The sequence below is a fragment of the Acomys minous genome (assembly GCF_964271855.1).
Source record: "Acomys minous genome assembly, chromosome: 16".
Taxonomy (NCBI): Eukaryota; Metazoa; Chordata; class Mammalia; order Rodentia; family Muridae; genus Acomys; species Acomys minous.
In genome coordinates this window covers 51,136,387-51,156,986 of record NC_140498.1, presented here as the reverse complement: position 1 = coordinate 51,156,986, position 20,600 = coordinate 51,136,387, and the positions used below count along the sequence as shown (strand labels likewise).

Sequence of the window (20,600 nt, the reverse complement as noted above, 5' to 3'; positions counted from 1 at the left end):
CTCTACCCAACTTTCTATCCACCGAGCACTGAGTCTGCCAGTTTAAAGGCTAAACTGCGTGCAGTGGGAAGAGGCCACCACTACACCACCCACTGTCTAAGAAAGCCTTTCACCAAAGCAACTGAATTTGAATTGACTTCCAGCTACTACTCACCTCCCCAAGTAACTCAGAACTGGTCTCAAGGCATTCTCACCAGTAACAAAAGGGCACATGTAAATTAAATAACATCTATACTAAGGCAGAAAAGGGATTCCAGAACCAAGAATGGAGAACTGTAAGGGAAAGGGAGGACTATACTACACTATTACTCCCAGTAAGACGCCAGAGGCAGTGTCAGAGGCGGCCCAGGAGAGCCTCCTACTGCTATCAGGTCCACCTGAGCTCAGAGATGAACTATTTATTATAAAGAGCTGTTTGCGTTGGCAGGATGGCTCAGCTGGGGAAGAACTTCCCCCAGAACTTCCCCCCCCCCCCAAGTTCAATCCCGACTTCCTGATGAAAGAAGGAAAAGAACCTCTCCCTCCTCCCTCTCCCTCTGTCTCCCACTCCCTATGTGTGTGTGTGTGTATGTGTGTGTGTGTGTGTGTGTGTCCCCGAGATGGTAAAAACTGAAACTAGGTCCCCTGTAACCCTCACAACCCCTACCTTGCATAACGTCAAACACTCCTAAGACAACCATTCATTACACCAGTGAAAAGATTATAAAGAATTTTTAATGTTTTCAAATGAAACTGTTTTAAATTCATAAAAATGACTTACCTTAGTAAAAATATTTATTTTCCTGTTTTACATTCTCTTTCTTAGCACCTTTATTGTGAACCTGAAAAAAAAAAAGGTAGAAATTATCTTTTCTTGACCACCTACCACATGCCAGCGGGTGATTACAGACAAGTCAGAGGACTGAGGTCACAGAAAGGGACTTCCAGGAAAGAAAACCCTGCTATGAAGGGAAAGCTTCTACTCCTCCAGGGACCCACAGATGGCAGGAAGTCTGCAGCAGGCTGGGAGCTGGGTATGGAGCTCAGACCACATGCGCCAACCAGGACATCCTTAGCGAGCCTTCTAGGCCCATTTTCTGTGTGTCTACCAATAGCATCCAACTAAGGACATGACCCAGCCAGGGACTCCTCGGTGGCTCTTGACCACGTTGAACAAACACTCGTTCTTTTGTTTTTATAGCATCTTATGAAGAGCCCGCCTCTCACCACTGTCCCTAGTGTCTGCTATGGTTCAAGGGGATAAGAGGATAACAGGTGGGCTGGAGAGATGGCTCAGTGGTTAAGAGCACTGACTGCTCTTCCAGAGGTCCAGAGTTCAATTCCCAGCACCCACATGGTGGCTCACAACCATCTAGAATGTGATCTGATGTCCCCTTCTGGCCTATGAGTGTATATGCAGCAGAGCACTGTATACATAATAATAAATAAATCTTTAAAAAAAAAAATAGTATAACAGGTAAGAAGAGAATGAGATGAGCTTCCTGACTCACAAGGCAAAAGGGCAGATGGGTCAAGTCTTCCCTCGGCTGTTTAACATCTGACGTGCCTCTTCTGGGTATCTGCTGGGTACTAGGAATTCTTCCCAGGGTGGACATGGTCTCTCTCCAGAGTTTCCAACTTAACTGAGGCACATACAAATCACCAGCCTAACAAGCTACTTGGATGTGACATTGCTTTTACCAACACTATACTAACTGGCATCATGAGGCAACAGAACCTTCTGGATAGTATCCTAGAAACACACGGCCTTTGGGAAATGCCTAGCAGCATCACGGTCAGGACGTATTCAAGAGAGGATGAGTAACGAAAGGCCAGAAGGCAAGAAGGAAGCCTTGGATGCCAGACCAAGCCTCACTCAGTGTTCTCAAATGTACTGATTAGCGAGTGTGCGAGGGCAAGGCTGTCATCTCAGCTGGCTGGAGGCTGAGGCAGAAGGATGCCAAGCTCAAGGCTTGACTGAATTACACAGTGAATTCAAGACCAGCCTGAGAAACTCAGTGAGACTCTATCCCAAAGTTTAACAGTAAAAGGAGAGAGAAACTGGAGCTGTAAGAGCAATGGTAGTGTTTGCCTAGCATATAGGAGACCCAGGGCTACAGCACCACAACAGTAAAATAAAATAAAATGGTGATGACCCCGCTCAGACTAAGATCTTAGTTTTAACTTTAGCTCTAACATTCCTGTGGCTTTTCTCTTTCAAAAATGTCAAGGAGAGCACAGGAGACAGAAGGGCAAGAAGGTGGAGGTTAGACCAAGTGCAGGTTTCCCCTTCCACCTCAGCATGTCACTGCGTGTCCTCCATATTCCTCCTTCTATAGATGGGTCAACTCAGGCTCGGGAAAAGCTAAACAGACTGGAATTACTCCTTTAGTGTGATTTCACTTTTCTTTTAGTTTCCCCTAGAAAAGTAGGGCACACAGTGCAGAGACGTGCCTAATGCACACAGTGGCACAGCACCGAAGTCCCCGACTCCAAGTACAGAGGATACGTGTAGAGGTGAAGCTGAGTCTGTGCCCTGCCCTGGCTTCCCCAGTACCAGGCTAAATCCTAAACGGACCAAAGGCTGAAGGGTAGAAGCAAACCCACGGGCATTCCAACAAAAACAGGAATGAGGATCCCTTTCAGTAAGTCACTGGAATTCAGCTCCATGAAGACTGACAGAAACCATGGAAACCTTGAAGGAAAAGGCGAGGAGCTATAGCAACGGTTTAGTGCTTAAGGTCAGGACCCACTCAGTGGCTGACAACTATTCCTAACTCCAGTCCTAGGGATGCCATGCCATCTTCTGGCCTCTACAGACACTGTGCTCAGATACACATTTGGGCAAAACACCTATAGACATAACTAACTGGTTATTTTAAGAATATCTTTTTTTTAAATGAGGCTGGAGAGATTGCTAAATGGTTAAGAACACTTGTTGCTCTTGCAGAGGACCTGGGTCAGCTCCCATATGCTCTTCTGACCTCTGCAGGTAGACACACACACACACACATACACACACACACACACATACACACACATACACACACACACAGACACACACACATACACACACACATAGACATACACACACATACACACACACATACACACACATAGACACACACACACACATACACACACACATAGACATACACACACATACACACACACACATACATACACACACACATAGACACACACACACATACATACACAAACACACACATACACATATACATACACACATACACACACAGACACATACACATACATACACACACACATACACACACACATACATACACACATAGACACACACACATAGACACACACACATACACACACACACACATACATACACACACACGTAGACACACACATACATACACAGACACACACACATACACATATACATACACACATACACACACAGACACATACACATACATACATACACACACACATACACACACATACATACACACATACACATACACACACATACATACACAAACACACACATACACATATACATACACACATACACACACAGACACATACACATACATACACACACACATACACACACACATACATACACAGACACACACACATACACACACACACACATACATACACAGACACACACACGTAGACACACACATACATACACAGACACACACACATACACATACACACATACACACACAGACACATACACATACATACACACACACATACACACACATACATACACACATACACATACACACACACACACATAAAATAAAATTTTAAAATCTTAAAAAAGAAAAAAACTTTTTTTCTTCTAAGTCTTCTGCTTGCCACAGTACACCAAGGGGAATGAATACCATGTGATGTGAGGATTGAGACTGCAGGGACCCAGGGCCAACCTCAATTATCTACAAAGGCCTAGAAATTAGAAAAAGAAAAGTGCAGAGGGCATGGACAGATGGCGGACAAAGAAATGCAGGGTTGACATGGTGGCACAGAGGGTAAAGTGCTTGCTTGGCAGCATGAGGACACAGGTTCAGATCCAGCATCCGCATAAAGTCAAGCTACATGTCTTGAATCTACAGTGAGATGGGAGACGGAGACAGAAGAATGCCTGGGAAGCTTGCTGGAAGCTAGCCTGGTCTACACAGAAGCAAAACAGAGACTGTCCCAGGTGAAAGGCGAAGAATGACGCCCAAGGTTGTCCTCTGACCTCTATGTGCACAGTCCCCAAACAAGAGTGACATGGTACACACATTGATTTGGGTTGTGCATGTTTCTTAGTTACGGTTACTATCACTGTGATGAAACACCATGATCAAAAGCAAGTTGGGGAGGAAAGGGTTTATGTGGCTCACACTTCCACAGCACTGTCCATCACTGAAGAAAGTCAGGACAGGAACTCAATCAGGGCAGGAACCTGGAGACAGGAGCTGATGCAGAGGCCATGGAGGGGGCCTGCTTACCGGCTTGCTTCACGTGGCTTGTGGAGCCTGCTTACTTATAGAACCCAGGACCACCAGCCCAGAGATAGCACCACCCACCCAGAAGGCTGGGCCCTCCCACATCAATCTCTAATTAAGATAATGCCCTCTAGGTTTGCCTGCAACCAATCTTCTGGAGACCTTTTCTCATTTGAGGCTCGCTCCTCTCAGATGACTTTAGCCAGCACAGCATGTAATCCACAGATGATTTCAGTCTGTGGAGTATGCTTATGGGTTACATGGAAGCACTATCTCATTGTGTAAGACTCAAGCAAATCTGAATTTCATCATCTACACAGCCTCTTCACAGAAGCAGGGGGACAGCCATGGCTGTGTGAGTTCAAACTGGTGCAACTCTTACGACAATTAAAACACACAGGCCACTGACCCAGCAACCCCACTTCTGGGAATACATCACAGACATGCTTGTCTGTACATAAAATCACAAGCACCCAAGTGTTTACCACACCATGGTCTGTAAGGCTGAAGACAACCATGAATGTCTCCAAGTGGGGCTGGCTAAGCAGACCAAGGACAGAGCAGATGCCTAGAGCTGTTTAAAAATGTTTTCTGGGTAGCCAGAGGCAGGCGGATCTCAATGAGGTCAAGGCCAGACTGGTTCTCAAATCAAGTTTCAGAACAACCAGGGCTGTTATAAAAAAGAAATCCCATTTAAAAAAAAAAGAAAATGTTTTCTGGGGCTGGAGACACCAGTGGCTCAGAGGTAAAGAACACTGGCTGCTCTTGCAGAGGCCCAGGTTTAATTCTCAGCACTCATGTGGTGGCTTACACCCAACAGTAACTCCAGTTGCAGGAAATACAATGCCCTCTTCTGCCTTCTGAGGCCACGGCATGCATGTGGTACACATGCACGTGTATTCATACATATAAAATAAAAATGAATACAATTTTTATAACAAAAAAGTCCTTTTTCTAAATGAGCATGTAAAGTGCATGCATACCAATGGGAAGCCAGTGAAGACAGGCTGCAGTGCACTGCCCCTCTACAAAGATGGAAAGCCAGTGAGGACAGGCTGCAGCGCACTGCCTGTATATAGAGATGGGAAGCCAGTGAGGACAGGTTGCAGCGCACTGCCTGTATACAGAGATGGGAAGCCAGTGAGGACAGGCTGCAGTGCACTGCCTGTATACAAAGATAGGAAACCAGTGAGGACAAGCTGCAGCGCACTGCCTGTATACAAAGATGGGAAACCAGTGAGGACAAGCTGCAGCGCACTGCCTGTATACAGAGATGGGAAGCCAGTGAGGACAGGCTGCAGCGCACTGCCTGTATACAAAGATGGGAAACCAGTGAGGACAGGCTGCAGCGCACTGCCTGTATACAGAGATGGGAAGCCAGTGAGGACAGGCTGCAGTGTACTGCCTGTATACAAAGATGGGAAGTCAGTGAGGACAGGCCGCAGCGCACTGCCCCTATACAGAGATGAGAAGCCAGTGAGGACAGGTTGCAGCACACTGCCTGTATACAGAGATGGGAAGCCAGTGAGGACAGGCTGCAGCGCACTGCCTGTATATAAAGATGGGAAGTCAGTGAGGACAGGCTGCAGTGCACTGCCTGTATACAGAAATGGGAAGCCAGTGAGGACAGGCTGCAGTGTACTGCCTGTATACAAAGATGGGAAGTCAGTGAGGACAGGCCGCAGCGCACTGCCCCTATACAGAGATGAGAAGCCAGTGAGGACAGGTTGCAGCGCACTGCCTGTATACAAAGATGGGAAACCAGTGAGGACAGGCTGCAGCGCACTGCCTGTATACAAAGATGGGAAACCAGTGAGGACAGGCTGCAGCACACTGCCTGTATACAGAGATGGGAAGCCAGTGAGGACAGGCTGCAGCGCACTGCCTGTATATAAAGATGGGAAGTCAGTGAGGACAGGCTGCAGTGCACTGCCTGTATACAGAGATGGGAAGCCAGTGAGGACAGGCTGCAGTGCACTGCCTGTATACAAAGATGGGAAGTCAGTGAGGACAGGCCGCAGCACACTGCCCCTATACAGAGATGAGAAGCCAGTGAGGACAGGTTGCAGCACACTATCTGTATACAAGGAGCTATTACAGCCCATGTTTGGGCTTTAATATTTGCTTTTATCTACAAAGAGAAACCATGAACATATTTATAGAAAACAGATAATGCTCTACCGAGGTAGGGGGGACCTGACCAGAGAGAATTGGAAATTTGGCTTTCTAAATATGCCCATATTATTTAAGTGTTTAAATCTGATGAACATTTTGTCCATAGAAACAAAATTCTTAAATGCTGAAAGTATACCCACACAAAGAACTGAGTCCAGAGTTAGAGTCCAAATTTAATGATTAAGAGGGAATATTTCTCTTATATTCTATACTAAAAGACAATTTTAGTGTGGCCATGACAAAAAGTTAGTATGTGCCCCGAGTCAGGCAAAGCATGTGATGATGTTAAAAGTGCAACCTCTGGAGCAGCAGCTGCAGCAATGACTTGGTAAAATGCAAAGTGCCCCTCATCTGCCCAGACTCCAGTGGTGGCCAACAGTCCTAGGGAGACATGCACATGTGTATGTCATGTGCATTTCATGTACACACGTCTCTGTGTATGGGTACATATGTGTGGCTACATGTGCATGTGTGCGCAGAAGCATATGGAGACCTGAGGTACGTAATCAGGAATCATCCGTGAGTGCTTTTCTTTCCCCTTATTCATGGAAGCAGGTTCTCTCAAGCAAACCCAGGGCTCATCGATATGGTTAGTCTCATGAGGCAGCTGGCTCTGCCTTCCAAGGCTGAAATTACAGGTGGGCTGCCACACCCATCCGGCATTTACCTGGGGCCCTCCAGTGCCCAGGCCTGTGTCATAAGCACTTAACTATGGAGCCATCTCCACAACCCTCATCTGGCACTTCTCACAGGCTCAGCTCAGCACTGGTCTGCATGACAAGCAAACCTCAGGGCCTGATGAAGAGCTGCTAGCTGGGGGCTGAGGGGGGAAGCAAGGATATCACCAAACACAAAAGCAAAGCAAAAAAAAAAAAAAAAAAAAAAAAAAGAAACAACAACAACAACAAAAAAACAAAAAACCCTAGTCCACCTGGGCACAGGGTGCTCAGGCAGTTGTTGTGCAGTTGGGTTTCCTGTGAGCCCGCCCTCGGTGTCAAATGGCTGAGACACCTGGGGACAGCCCTCCACAGACTGCTTCCTACCATCAGTGTTTTCAAACACATTTCATACTAAGCAGCAGCAATTGTGAATCGCTGAAATTAACCTAAGGATGACCCATTAGAGAGAAAGTTATGACAACGACAAGCTTTACACAATGGGAAAGCCAATAAAGCAGCAGCCCAAGATGCCTCCCGTTCACCCCATGTTTGCAGAGACTGCCCCTCACTCTGCTCCACACACGGGAAATGCCTCTGTTCACCCCATGTTTGCAGAGACCACCAGTCACTCTGCTCCACACACTGGAAATGCCTCTGCTCACCCCATGTTTGCAGAGACTGCCCCTCACTCTCCTCCACACACTGGAAAAAGGTTCTGAGAGTGCCAGTAAGTGCTAAATCTCCAGAGTAAAGAATTCCAATTAAATCCCAACACTCGGGAGGCAGAGGCAGGCAGATCTCTGTGAGTTTGAGGCCAGCTTGGACTACAGAGCGAGTCCAGGACAGCCAGGGCTACACAGAGGAACCCTACCTCGAAAAACAAACAAACAAACAAACAACAAAGAAAAAACTCCAGTTAAGATGGAAGGATCTAAAAAGGTGGGTAGCTTCACTTTGCAAGTTGTCCTCTGGATTCAGTTTTTGATGTTAGAATCAAGCAATGTGTGAACATGTTTTATAGTCCCTGTTTCTCGGACATGGCATCATCATCAAGACATGCTCTTAGTTCATACGTGACTCATTTAAGAACAGGTACATTGTGCTGGCTGGTCCCATGTCAACTTGACACAAGCTAAAGCACTTTGGGAGGAGGGAACCGCAGTTTAGTTTAGCCTGTGAACAGCCTGTGCTGTGCATTTTCTTGACTAGTGACTGCTGTAGGAGGGTCCAGCCCACCTTTGGCAGTGCCACCCCTAGGCGGGTGGTCCTGGGTGTTATAAGAAGGCAGGCTGAACAGGTCAGTGGGCAGTGTTCCTCACGGCCTCGGCACCAGCTCTCCCTCCAGGCTCCTGCCCTGAGTACCTGCACTGTGGTGTGGAAGTGTAAGCAAAGTAAGCCGCTTTCTTTAACTATGGAGCCATCATCTCCACAGCCCTCATCTGGCACTTTTACAGGCTCAGCTCAGCAGTGGTCTGCATGACAAGCAAGCCTCAGGGCCTGATGAAGAGCTGCTGCAAGCTGGGAAAATCACCAAACATGAAAGGAAGAAAAAAAAAAGTCTACCTGAGGACAGGGTGCTTTGGGTCATGGTGTTTACCAAGGCAAAGAAACCCTAACTAAAACAGAAGCGTTTTTTAAAGTAGTGATTAATGAAAACAAAACAACCAAAAGAATTAGCCTTTTTTTTTTTTACCCTGGAACTGGGTAGCAATAAAAGTTACTTCCACTTAGATGAATTTCAACTCACAAGGGTTCACTGTATCTATGGCTGGACAACTTTTAAATGTGTCTTATTTCCTTTTTCTTTTTGGCTTTTCGACACAGGGTTTCTCTGTGCAGCCTTTGGCTGTGCTGGACTCACTTTGTAGACCAGGCTCGCCTCGAACTCACAATGATCCACCTGCCTCTGCCTCCCGAGTACTGGGATTAAAGGCATGTGCCACCACCGCCTGGCCATATGTCTTATTTTCACAAGACTTTACTTAGATATTAATTTCCATAGTACCTTTCTCATGTAACAAGCAAAAGAGAATAAATATTCTATAGCAAGAAGCAACTTATGTTTAAAGAAAAAAATGTCAAAATAAGCTTCCTTTTCAGATTTAAGCAAGTTGGAGAAACAACTTACTTCACTGCAGCTACAAAATGGATGGGTGATTTTCTCCTCCAGCACCGAGAACCTTCAGTGAAGACAGTTGTTGTTTTTGTGAGACATTCCCCCAGAAGCGCTAAGATAGGTCATTTCTGTTCTCACTCTTGAGCACATCTTCACTGTCCAAATTCACTCATAAGAATGTCACCAAGTAGCCAAGGCCCCTGGGCCACACTGACTGGTACTCCATGCCACTCAGCCAACACCATCCACAAGGCCTCAGAGGCTCCCAGCTCCATGCTCACCTCAAGCTGCACAGAAGTTCAAGTGTGAGTCCCACACCAAGGAGAAACAGCTGTACTATGCCTGACTCCTGAGCCCTGAAGATAACCAGCAAGTGTCCCTAACCAAAGAGACTGTCTTATTTTATATAGCAGACACATCCGAGAGAGTTTTATTTTTACTTCCCAGTGAAAAGTGTGTATTAGATTCTGCTGTTATAATTAGCTAGATCATGGAGCATGTGCTTTATATAGTGGTTCTCAAAGGGGCAGAACTGTCCCCAAGGACCACTGTTAGTTACTGAAGAGACTCCTGGAGGCGAACAGAAGGCATGTGCAGTGTTTGGGGCCCAGGATCTAGACCCAATTAGCACGTGGGTGCTGAAGGTGATAATCAGGGCTATTCTGGCCCACGGGCTCATCATAGATTATCATTACTTTAGGATTCAATATCAAAATTCAGCAAGATACTCTGGGAAACACCCACCGTCCTGCCCCAATTAGGTAGGACAAAGTGGGGAGGCAAACAGGAACCCTGTGAACTTCAAGATAGCACATTTCACTGCACCTCAGCACGATGCACACACGGAAGCTGTTTCTGCCAATGCCAACTATTTCAATCTTCTATTTCCTTATTACCAAGGATAAACACTAAAGATTTGGTGTGGTCCCTTAACTTGATAACTCAGGAGTTTGTACCGGTTACAGTGGTAGCCAGGAATACACATATTTGGAGGGCTGTTTATCTGAGTGTTGACTGAGACAGGCTGGGATTTACCTTGTACACCGTCATTCAGCCTATGTTGTTTTCCCCATTAGCATCAACTATCCCAAGTAAGATGGTTTTTATCTCTGGTCTCAATCTTTGTTCCTAACTTCTGAGACACACAGTCACACAGATACATGCACACATGCATGAGTGTGTATGTGTCAACACTCACTGGCCGCAGGGTCCGAGGCATTGTGTCCTAGCAGCGCGCCTGAGCTGTACAAACGCTACAGCACACGTCTTCCCTTTTTTTTTTTTTTCTTCTTCTTTATATCTAAAGGGGAGCACTCCACTGACCTTGGCTCATGTGTCTTAAGATATATTACTTATGAACTTCGTGTCCGGGTGCCACAGAAACAAGAGGCCCTGATTAAGAGCTTCACAACTACTCATCTGAAGAGTGAGACCTTGTGCTTCAGACAAGAATCAAACTTTTCAAAGTTTCCTTTGCCTGAGGCAAACCTTGGGCTACCCGCCGGCCTGAGACCCCACGCCCAGCGCACCCACCCGTCATCACTCGCAGACCATGTCTGCTCTCACACAGGGCCAAAGGATGGTTTGTGAGCACTCAGAACTAGGAAACCTTCTGGGACTGAACAAAAGCGATGGCAAACTTTCTCCCTAGAAACATGGGACGCTGCGTGCAATTTCAGGAGGACTTGCAAACACACGCCCTGCAGCTCCACTGGGACCCCAGGGGAAGAGCCGCGAGCAGGGCGGGGGTTGGATGGTGGAAGGTGAGTCCGGGACGTGGGCCGTCCCCATCCCACCACGTCCCCCGTAGAGTGGCTTCGGCCAGGGCGCTGCACCTCTCTGCAGTTCCAGCGTGGGAGCGCGCAAGTAACGCGCCTGGTACCAAGCCAGGGCTGCCCGGGAAAATCGGGCCGCGGCCGCGCACGCGGACCCCCTACGAGGGACGCCCGGACCCGGTGGCCCCGGTGGCCCCGATGGCCCCGAGACCGCGGCCGCCCGCCCCGCCCCGCGCGAAGTCCCGGGACAGCTCGCACCAGGCGGCGCCGCAGCAGCCTCGCCGGGCCCCCGAGGACGCGGGCCTTCCGTCCGCCCCTCTCCCGGAGCCCGGTCTTGCCCTCCGCAGCTCTCCCCTTCCTCAGCCCCAACAGCCGCCTCTCGCCCGTCCGCAGCTCACCTCCCCGGCCGCCGCCGCCGCCGCCGCCACCGCCGCTGCAGCTACCACCAGATCTCGCGAGACTTCGCTCCGCCCCGCGCCTACCCTCCTCCCGCCCGAACGCGGCCGGTACCGACCCCGGCCTGGGACCTACGGGAAGCGCCGTGCCCGCCTCGGGGGATTCACAACTTGCTTGTCTTCTCCTGCCCGGCATCCGCCCGCGCCCGTGACCGGAGAAGTTAAAGCCCAGGTGCGAGGCCGCTACCGCCGCGCTCTCACCTGGCTGGACCGGAGCGCATGCGCAACCGGATCCGCAGTTGAGCTTCTTGGTTGCTGTCTAAGCTCTGGTTGCGCCCACAGTCAGATGGTCAGTTAGCGCTTGCTACTCCAGCAAGCTCACAGTTCATTCTACCTCAATAAGTGCATTCTTACTGCCTCCCCATTCCAGAGTGGGGTGCAGCCAGGATGTTGCACCACCCTCACCTCCGTGTTGACCCCTTGGGTCCCCTCCCTGAGCCGCGCTTCACTCCCCCCACCCCTCATAGTTCTCCAGAGTGGAAGAGGTGACCGACAGGTAGTCTGTTGTAACCCGCCTTTGTGCAGCTAGACAATATACTGTTTCTCACTCTTTGCACCAATTCCCTAGAGCCCTAAAAGCAATACATGCTGTTCTTAGAACATAGTGGGAGAAAGGATGGAATGGATCGTGGACATAGAACTAGAGCATACATGGCGTTAGGTCGGAGGTTCTAGACCACACGGTTCGCACATGAGATACTTAGATTAAGATTCATAACAGTAGCAAAACAATTAGTTGGAAGTAATAAGTAATGATATAATTTTATTGTTGAGAGGATCACCACAGCACAGGGAACTGTATTAAATGGTCTCAGTATTAGGGAGGTTGAGAACCATTGCACTAGGGAGAACTGTGTGACTTCTTCCCAGGAAAAAAACTTAGAATAATTGCTTCTAAGGAAGAAAGGCTAGCATATTGAGATTCATCAAAGTGAGTGCCCATGATCTCCCCAAGCCAGCAATGAAGAAAAATAGCCCACATAGTAAGGCTGTACTTGAATTTGCATTGAGTCTAGGGTCTGGTACTGTGTTGTGAGAAGGTCTTCGTCTTAGGGTTTTGTTGCTGTGAAGAGACGCCATAGCTGGTTCTGGCTCACAGTTCAGGGCTTTAGTCCAGTACCATCACGGCAGGAAGCATGGCAGCATGCAGGAAGATGTGCTGATGAGGTTCCGCATTTCCTGCACATAAGACGACTGGGCCTATAAGACGACCCCCTGCTTTTCCAGTTAAAAATATAGAGTTTGGAATATACTTGCCATATAAGACTACCCCTCTTCCAGCGCATACCCTGTGCAGCAGACTCAGGCATGTGTCTATTTGCAGACAGGGCACAGCCAGCCAGGTGCTTTATTAAATGCCGGCAGACAGTCAGTGCCAGCCTACACTGCCCCTTTAAGCTGTGCTCCACACTCAACCGGAAGACCTGCAGCCCTCGGGTTCTGTGGAACTCATGTTCTCCTCCTCGAGGTGCAGGAAGATGTGTGCAGCTTGCTCCTCCCTGCTTCATCCTCCCTGCACAGAGTGGGGAATTGGCTACAGCACCCCCACTATATGCGCTGAACATATGAAGCCAGGGGAAGCAAGCTGCAGGTAGGTACCAGTGTATAAGACAACCCCCAAGTTTGGCACAGATTTGGGGGAGTTGAAAAGATCGTCGTATAAGTTGGAAAATATGGTAGCTCAGAGTTCTCTATCTGGATCCTTAGGCAGCAGGGACATTGGGGGGGGGGAGTGTGGGCCTGGCTTGAGCTTCTGAAACCTCAAAGCCCATCCCCTGTGACACACTTCCTCCAACAAGGCCACACTTCCCATGGGCCTCTTGGGCCATTTTCATTCAAACCACCTTTGTTCCGCCCATTCCTATGAGCTGGATCCTATGTGACAACTTCTGCAGAATCAGGAGCCTGGAAGGTACTAGCTCAGCCCTGCAAGCCGCACTGAGGCCAGTCTGAGCTAACCCATCATAACAGTCACATCATATCAGCAAATGTGGGCCCAGACCAACCTTTACAACCTATTCTCCCTGGAAATCACTCCTCTTGTTTGCTGAATGTGACAACACAGCTCAACAAGATGTGGGTGTAGATGAAGAAAGGAGAGCCCATTCAACTGGTAGCTAACAGTCCAAGCACTGTTCATTTGTTGGTTTGGTCAGTCCTCCCAGAGATCCCTATCAGGCAGGTATTCCAGTGAAAGAACCAACAGAGCATAGATACATGAGGAGATTTATCATGGAGGAGATTTACCACAACATGCTGCCAGCAAGTCTAGCAGCCATGGAAGTCTGTGCCATAACTCAGTTCAAGTCCAACGGCCAGAGAACCAGAAGAGCCAATGCAGCAGCTCTCCGCTTTAAGCTGAAGGCCCAAGAAAATGCAAGGGGTTGGGAGGGAACTGGCCTAAACCTCAGAGTCTGGAGACGAGAGTATTTGAAAGGACTGCACACATTTGCCTTTAGCCACTAAGGTTTTCTCAGCTCACAGATTCAAGTTGCAGTCTTCTCTTGGCAACCCCAGTGGACAAACCCACACACAATGGGCTCTCTGAGAATCCTTTAACCTGGTCACATGGATGCCTATATTAACTGTCACTCACCTGTGTGGAAATGAGTGTTGCTGCTTCTTCACAGATGAATAAACAAAGGGTACAGGAAACAAGTGGACTTGCCTAAGGGCACACAGTCGGTAAGAGGCAATTAGGAAGCCCACTCCAGGTCACTGACTCCAAACCTGCAAAATTTGGATTGGTGACCTACAAACTCTTTCCTATCCCAATACCCTATTGCACATAAAGGCATGTACTGCCAACACTAGCCACTAAGTTCCATCCCCGGGACCCACATGATGGAAGGAGAGAATTGACCCTCACAAGTTGCCCTCCAACCTCCCACCCTACAGATTCCCTGAGATCAAGATGTTTCTCTGGATAGACAAGACTTTCAGTGATCTCATAGAAACTAAGGGCATAAATAGGTTTTGGAGGATGAGCTAAGTTAATATTCTTTTTTTAAAAAGATGTATTATTTATTATTATGTATACAGAGCTCTGCCTGCATGTACATTTGCAGGCCAGAGGAGGGTATCACATCACATTATAGATGGTTGTGAGCCACCATGTGGTTGCTGGGAATTGAACTCAGGACCTCTGGAAAAACAGTCAGTGCTCTTAACCACTGAGCCATCTCTCCAGCCCCTTAATGTATGTGTAAAAGTACATTACACAGACTGGGACACTCTTATCCTGGGAAAGAGCTCTGTGATAGCTGTCTTGTTCCTCTTTTTCCTATATAAACTTCAATCATGTTGGAGGATGGGGTCTGGGACTACAAGTACTTTCTAGCACAATGAGAAAAAAATTATTGGCCTCATGTAGCCCAGGCTGTCCTTGAATCCACAACATAGTAGAAGGTGAGCTCGAAGATCCTCTGCCTCTGCCTCCTTAGTGCTGGGATTATGGGTGTGCACCATCACACTTGATTTGTGCGGTGTTGGGGCTTGGACCCAGAGCCTCACACGTGATAAGAAAGAGCTCTGCCAGGTGAGCGGTATCCCCAACACAGTGTGTTTCTTCCTGGTCATGGAAAGAGACTGTGTCCTCCGCAGAGCTCTTTCTTCCCAACTTCCTTCTTATAAGAGGAGCAGCACGGTTTGTTTGTTTGTTTTTTTTTAAGTTCTCCCCACTTGTACTGGAAAATCTACTCAGACATTTTAAAATATCTGACTGTGGAAGTCACTGGGGTTGGGGGGGGGGAGGGGGCGGGCAGCCACAAAAAACAAAACCCAGACAATCAAGAGCAAAGGAAAGACTAATAAAGCTGAAACTTGTTAACAAAATTCTGGTGGGACTGAGGGTTACCGTCCAGAACATTGCGAACAGAGAGGAGTGTTTATAGGAACTGAGACTGCTATCACCTTAAAAACGTCACTCCCAAATTCTAGTATCTATCCTGACACAGGCCATGTCCTATGTTCCCACCAACAGCTTGTTGCAGGAGTGATTCTCAGAAGTAAGAGGTTGGAGCAACGTTCACAAGGGCATCATTTGACCACTAAGATGGGGAGAGACAACTAAAGGATGGAGGTATACTATAGAGTTTATAGTGAGAGAAAGGTAGGGGTCAGGAAGTACAGATGAACTCCCTAAGAGGGATTGGGGGAGGGGGGGAATAGATGGCTCAATGGCTAAAGCTCTTGCTGGTGTAAGCTGGTGCAAGCCTTCAGATCCTCAGGCCCCACGTGAAGTTTGGCGCTCTGCCCACATCTGTAATACTGGTGCTCTTATAGCCAGATAGGAGAAAGAGATAGATGAGTGGTTGGAAGTTCAAGGACCAGGCACACTCAGGCAAATAACAAAGAGACTGTCTCAAATGAACACCCAGGCCCCAGGCTGTCCTCTGGACTCTGTACCCATGCTATGTCCTCTCTCTCTCTCTCTCTCTCCTCCATATCTCCCTCTCACTTCTCTCCTCTCATCTCCCCTACCTCACTCTCTTACACACACACACACACACACACACACACCATACACACACACACACACACACATACACACACACACACACACACACATACACACACATACACACACACATACACACACACATACACACACACACACATACACACACATACACACACACACATACACACACACATACACACACACACACACACACACACATACCATACACATACACAAAGGGTTTTTTTTTTTTCTTTTAAGTAACACCTGGAAGGGTAGGTGGAAAAACATGATTGAAATGAGTTCTTTTTATACATCAGAGCCAATAAGTGTCTTAGTGTTCTACTTGTGTGAAGAGCCACGATGACCAAGGCAACTGTTATAAAAATAGAGCATTTAATTGGGGGACTTGCTTACGGTTTAGAGGGTTGGTCCATGATCATCGTGGGGGGAGGGGCATGGCAGCAGGGAAGCAGGCAGGGGAAGTGGCTGGGAGCTTTACATCATGACCGCAGGCAGGAGGCAAAGAGTAACATGGGCCTGGCATGGGCTTTTGGACCCTCACAGCTCACTCTCAGGGACATACCTCCTCCAACAAGGACACGCTTCCTTCCAAATGGTCTATCAACCGGGGACTGAGCTTGTAAACATTTGGGGGACAATCTCACTCAAACTCACATAGTAGGCAAGGTAGAAAGGGGACAGCATTCTAGAGATAGGGACAACATGGATCATCAGGGAATGGTGTGAGTGGCTGGGAAGACAGGGTCCATCGTAAGCCATGCTTGCAGCCAGGCGTGGTAGCACACACCTCCCGTCTCAGCGCTGGAGGGGCGGAGACAGGAAGATTAGTGAGTACCAAGGCAGCCCAAGCTACACAGCCAGTCCAGACCCTACTTCAGCTTCAACCAGAAAGGACCTATACACGCCACGAACATGTAGAGACACTGGAACGGAGGTGACTGAACTGAATCAGGAAGCTCTTCAGACTCATACTGGGTCAACCCAATCTCATCGTTGTGAAATCCTCCATCTCTGCCCAAGGGCTGCATCAAGGGTGGTTTGACCACTAGTTCTAGGCTGGAGTCCATCATTGCAAGGAAGTACGGGGCAGGAACCTAAGCATCCACACATGATAGCAGAGAGAAGTTAATGCACCCATGCTGCCTCCCTGCTCGTGTTCAGTCAACTTTCTCCTCTCCCAGATAGTTGAGAGTCCATCCCTGGAAACAGCACTGCCCCACTTCAGGGTGGGTCTTACCACCTCAATTTATAGCCAAGACAACCCCACACAGACATGCCTACGGGCCATCTGCATTAAGACTTTTCTTACATGACAGTTAAAAGTAATCAGCAAAGATAGACAGGCTGTACTTGGCAGCCACTGCATCTGTAGGCAAGGAAATGTCCCAGTATGAGTCCTGGCATCCCAGAGTCAATCTTGAGATGCAAATTTTCTACCTCCCTTGCTACTAGGACAAAGGATGGGATGTTCCCAGTTGGCCAGTAGTCTCCCAGGAGGCTGGACCCCAATATGAGCCTCCACTCTGTTGATGTCAGTGCTGGTAAAGCAGCAGCCCCGATGCTGACAGCATTGGAGTAGCAGCTGGGGTCAGCCCCTGATACCCAGCACTTTGAGGTGACAGAGGCTAACCCATCTTTCAGTGATGGTGAAGTCACAGGGTCAGGCCTACAGTATGGTTTGGGGCACTTCTACACCCCCAGTGCATCTGTGAGAACGTAACCGCTGCCTTGCCACCTTTCTGCTTAGAGCAGTTAGAATGTCCGCTCAAGAACTCTTACCCCACAGAGCCAAAGTGAGCTAGAGGCTAGGAGACTTGGGGGGAAAGCTTGTCGACTCAGGGACAAAGACAACTTTCTCTGCTGTGACCAAGCATCTCTTGGAAGCCAGCACACTCTGTGGTCACCAGTGCTTTTCCTGTAAGTGATGGGTGCCATCAAGACAGAGAACAGAAAAGCCAAAAAATCTTGGCTCCTTGGTGACATCAGCACACTGCTGGGAGTGCTCCAGACCCACAGGGCCCTGGACAGTCCCTTCACTGAGCTAATAACCAACTGCATGTGGTTTCTGTCCCCAGCAACCCAAGCATTCAAACTGGCACAAGAGGAAGGCAGCAGTTTCTGAGCAGAATGCATGCATGCCCATAGCTGCGCCTAGGCAGTGCAGACTTGGCATGCATTTTTTTTCTCCCCATCAGTCTCACTCAGGTAAGCCCTGTCCAGATGCAAATCTTTCATTCTGGAAAGCACATCTACTCCTTGCTCCTCCTGTCTCTGTGATGGTCTCTTCCCTCAGTTCACACAACTGATAAGTAACAAAGAAGAATAAGAAGGTCCAGATTCCAGGATTTCCACTGCTGCATTTGAAGACATGGGCCGAACCTTGTTACATGAGAAAATAAAAACAATAGCCTTGAACCAGCTTCCTCACTGTGCTGTAGAGCATAAATTCAGCTTTGTCGCTTACTCTTGGCTCCTGAACACGTTTTCTGTTTTCTATTTTGTTTTGTTTGTTCGAGGCAAGATCTCATGTAGCCAAGGCTGGTCTCTGACTCATGTAGCCAAGGCTGGTCTCTGACTCATGTAGCCAAGGCTAACCTCAGCGCACTCCTGGGCCTCCTGCCTTTACCTCCCGAGTACTATGATTAAAGCTGTGTTACAGATGGTCACCATCATGCTTAGCTTTGAACACTTGTTTCAGGCCCATTGGCCAATGAAGTTGACGAAACCACCTTCTGGGAGGCTGTGCTGCTCAACAAAGATGTCTGGCTCCCCACTGTCTGGGTACATACAAAATGGTACTTCCTGCTTCACTCCGGATGAGTTGCGGTCTTGTCAAAGAGTGAATGGAGGGAGGGCTGGAATAAGCCAGCAGGGGAGTGGTGGCTCTGCTGAGCCAAGTCATCAGCCCATCTTTCATGTCCACACAATATGAGCCAAGCATGAAGTTTCTGGTCCTAAGCCATCCAGAACTGGGCCTTGATGGTCCTAGTATGCACTGGCCTGTCATGACTGACCATTTTCCCTCCATAGCTATTAGTGTTGCATTTATGAACTCAGCTGAAGAAGCGATGTTTTGAACTGCATCAGTTAAACAAGCAGGGTGCCAACTCTTTATATCACCATTTACGCTGTGGTGCATTAAAACAATCCAGAGATGGTTTAGGCTACTGAAGGTTACAAATAGTACATGCAAATATTATGTCATCTTATTTTTAATACCCTATTTGTTGTGTGTATGTCATGTGCACATGTGTGTGGGTACACGTGTGGGCATGTGCATGTGGAGCCCTGAGGTTGATGTCAGGGCTCGTCTTCAACTGTTCTACTTTATTCAGTGAGGCAATGGCTCAGTCAAACCCAGCGCTGGCTGATATGTGTAGTCTTTCTGGCCAACTTGCTCTAGGGAGCCCTTGGGTCCACTTATATGTAGGTCCTAGGAATCTGAACCCTGATCCTTACTGCTGGCTGGTACACTGACCCATCACACTTGTACACACACCCACACTAATATATACACGGGACACACTAACACACTTTCAAAGCCTGACTACTGATGTGACAGACATTTCAAACAAGACTTCACAGTGAATGTTGACCAAAGGCCACCCAGGGTTTCCTTCCCATCCTTCCCACCTTGTAGCTTTGCAGCCACTGCACGGTTCGTCAGTTCTTGGAACCTCGGGTTCTCACATGTGAAATGGGATTGATGACAACACTTACCTCACACAGTGAGAATTCAGAAAGACAGAAACTCAAGAGCATTGCCCAGCTTGTAAAGAAAGCGGTTAAATCTCAGCCACCTTAGGTGGCGCACGCCTTTAATCCTAGCACTTGGAAGGCAGAGGCAGGCGGATCGTGTGAGTTCAAGGCCAGCCTGGTCTACAAAAGCAAGTGTAGGATAGCCAAGGCTACACAGAGAAACCCTGTCTCAGAAAAACAAAACAAAACAAAACAAAACAAATCTCAGCCACCTTAAGCATCATCACCACATCACTGCCCCGTTATCCCAACTCCTGCTGGAAGCACTGCTCACATATCCCTGACAATGTCACCCTCTATATTACTCACCACATCCTCTGTCCCTTCCTGCCAGCTCCAAGTAGCTTTGGTAAACATTCCTTTCAAAGATGAAGAGTATTCTTGGAACTCTACGAATGAGTTCTACATTGTCTTGTGAAGGCTCAGTGCATAGGCAGTGACTCAGACACCCAGTCCCTGCAGGAAGCTACCCGGGGCTCCTCGGGAATTCTATGCCTTGTGTGTGTGACCACTATTGTATGCCAGACTTCCTAGAGACAGCTAAGAAAACACAGGCTCACCTCAGGCTCTCCCTTGTGTGGCCTTGACATCTTCTGGTTGTGGAATGGCAGGAATTTGTAGTCTCTTTCTGGTAGAAATGGCAGCTACTTGTTGCCAGTGCGAGGAGCAGGGGTCCAGGACCATTGGTAACAAGAGAAAGAGAAGTACATGGGAC

General features: G+C 48.2%; 1 protein-coding gene and 1 long non-coding RNA gene across 10 annotated transcripts in view; one reads left to right on the top strand and one right to left on the bottom strand.

The window, feature by feature from the left end:
* Positions 1-11,838, bottom strand: part of MRTFB (myocardin related transcription factor B) — a 147,828-nt gene extending 135,990 nt beyond the window's left edge. For 4 of the 8 annotated variants that reach the window (XM_084763517.1, XM_084763520.1, XM_084763518.1 and 1 more), the window contains exons 1-2: positions 11,717-11,838; positions 761-821 (exon numbers count right to left, since the gene is read on the bottom strand). The gene's annotated coding sequence lies outside the window, so the exon portion shown is untranslated. Of the gene's footprint in view, positions 1-760; positions 822-11,443; positions 11,465-11,583; positions 11,697-11,716 lie in introns of those variants that run through there. The other 4 variants (XM_084763521.1, XM_084763519.1, XM_084763515.1 and 1 more) reach the window with 4 other exon arrangements.
* Positions 11,710-18,484, top strand: LOC311587087. Of its 2 annotated transcripts, none has more exons than XR_014775775.1 (4): positions 11,710-11,812; positions 15,623-15,721; positions 18,202-18,331; positions 18,420-18,484. It is a non-coding gene; the product is annotated as an uncharacterized lncRNA (long non-coding RNA). The 2 variants fall into 2 exon arrangements; XR_014775776.1 differs by lacking the exon at positions 11,710-11,812 and adding an exon at positions 11,822-11,929.
* The last annotated feature ends 2,116 nt before the right edge of the window (positions 18,485-20,600 follow it).